The following is a 2,434-nucleotide window of genomic DNA, read 5'->3' as shown; positions in this document are numbered from 1 at the left end:
AGTCTTAGAAAACTTACAAGGAGGAACTAGAAAAAGTTGATGAAATAACGGAATCAAAAGATACTAAATTTATTCCATGAACTTTTGAAGCTCCTTCATATGAGACAGTCCTCTATGAGTTAGAATTGTGAGGTTAGTTATTTACCTACCTCTAAAATGAGCATTAGGTACTATTGTTTTTTAACTTCAACTCACCATAATGGACCAATGTAAAAGTAGTTACAGAAAGAGAAGCAAATAGCATCTATGCATTGTCATAAATATATGAATGGAATGTGACTCAAGCACAAATCAGAGCAGGAATATATATATGTTCTAGAACAAAATCATTTTTGAGATCAACGCTTCAAATCTTTGTTATTGTTTGGTGCTGTTGAGTCGGTTCCTATTCATAGCATTTCTTTGCACAAGACAACTAAATAGTGCCTGGTCCTGGTGCCAGCCTCACAATCACTGTGATTGAGCTCACTGCTGCTGCCACTATGCCAATCCATCTAAGTGGGGTTCTTGATCTTCTACGCTGACCCTCCACTTTATCAAGCATGATGTTCTCCTCCAGGGACTAGTCCCTCCTGATAATATGTCTGAAGTATGAGAGACGAAGTCTAGTCACACTGGCTTCTAAGGAGCATTCTAGCTACACTTCTCACAGTTGTCTGTTCTTCTGGAAGTCCTTGGTACTTTCAATATTCTTTTCCAACACCACCATAACTCAAACGTTTCAATTCTTCTATAGTACTCCTTATTCACTGTTCAACTTTCACATGCATATGAAACAACTGCAAACACCATGGCTAGGGTCAGGGGCACCTTAGTCTTCAAACTGATAGTGTTGCTTAATGCAGTACGTCATTTCATTTTTCCCCCCACATTCAGTATGTTTATTGAACTGTCTAGACAATATACACATCTTCCTCCCTTGCTTTAAGTCAGTGTGACGATTTTCCAATACATATGATGATTTTCCAACATAAACGACTTAAAGAGAAGCTTGGTTAGGAATGGAATGGAACAGCCAAAAAGACAAAATATATATCACGGATGCCTTTTTTTTTAAAAAAAAAAAAAAACCCAACAATTTCACCAAATTATTTTCAAACAAAACCACACACGCATACACACACGGTATTTGCCCGCTATGTGTTTCTGGTGGAAGGGAGGTGGACAGTTGAGAGGGGTCACGCCAAATCAATCCAGGAGGTTTGCTCAGCTTCACATTATCCAAAGGTCCTGGATGGAAGATTCTAGGGGTCTTGAAATCCCAAATTGTCATGGCACCATCAATGCCGGCAGTGCAGAATTTATGGCAATCTTGCTTGTCCACCTCATAGACAGACACTTGAGTGATGCTGTTCTGGTGCAATGTCTCCAAGGCTGGGCTGCGGTCCTCAGTGGTGGCCTGCTTGTCCATGTTACGGAAGCGCTCCATGGCCGACATGTTGCGCTTGATGCTCTATTTGGAGACGAGGGTCAAGCAGCCACAGTTGTCATAGTTAATTAAAGAGCACAGACAGCAGTCATGACCAGCAGACACGACGCTGTTCTCTCCAAGACAAGCGATACACTCCAGAGCGACAGGAACTCAGTCTTCAGAGTTGAAACCTGCATACTCTGAGGTATCAGCAACGGACACGGTGTTGTCGTGGCTGACACAGGCCAGATGACTCGTGGCTGACACAGGCCAGATGACTCCCGCTGGCGGAGAAGCTGATCCTGTGCACCCACCCAGCTACCATTGCTACTGCCACCAAACTCTAACATCAGCGGACCAAAAGGCATCTTGCTGTCACATGGTGTACTGGGGGGCTTCTCATCCACTTCTTTAATATAGGTAGAAAACACCCTATATTTGAAGTCACATGAGCCTGCTGCCAGCAAAACACTGTTGGGGTGCCAGTCCAAGCTGAGGACCGTGGAGCAGATCGGCTTCTTAATGTGCCTGTTTACCCACCAGGCATTTTCAGATTTGAAGTAAGAGAGAGATGAGCCATGCTCCACTTCCCATGGCAAATTTGTTCTCCAATGGAGACCACTTCACAAAAGTGGCTGCCTGGTTAATTCTCAGGATCACCATGATGGGCTTCCAGATACCATCTTTTTGACTCCAGACATACACGTTGCATATGATGATGATGCGGTCGCTCTTGGGGGCCCAGTCAATACCTGTGATATGTTCACTGTGTTCCTTAAGTTCATGAGCTTTCACCCACTGGCTCCCATTCTTCTTACAGATGTGGACTTCATGATTATTGGGGCTAAGGGCGATCTGGGTTCAATCCCTGTTCCAGGCATGACACATGATTGGCTCTAGTAAAAACCAATGCAGATAAGAACACCCACACTTGCAGATAATACCCACTTGACCTGGCTTCAATGGCTGGATGATCAGAGCTCAACTAGAAGAAAAAGAGTAATCTGATACAATTTGATGAAC

At 43.6% G+C, this 2,434-nt stretch overlaps 1 protein-coding gene and 1 pseudogene across 1 annotated transcript in view; both read right to left on the bottom strand.

Moving 5' to 3' along the window:
* Positions 1 to 2,434, bottom strand: part of SPPL3 (signal peptide peptidase like 3) — a 160,808-nt gene that overhangs the window by 114,534 nt on the left and 43,840 nt on the right. The gene's annotated exons all lie outside the window — the stretch shown is intronic.
* LOC102813558 lies at positions 1,213 to 2,292 on the bottom strand (annotated as a pseudogene).

The sequence above is a fragment of the Chrysochloris asiatica genome, unplaced genomic scaffold (genome assembly GCF_000296735.1).
Source record: "Chrysochloris asiatica unplaced genomic scaffold, ChrAsi1.0 scaffold00078, whole genome shotgun sequence".
Classification (NCBI taxonomy): Eukaryota; Metazoa; Chordata; class Mammalia; order Afrosoricida; family Chrysochloridae; genus Chrysochloris; species Chrysochloris asiatica.
This window is presented reverse-complemented; position numbering and strand designations above follow the sequence as displayed.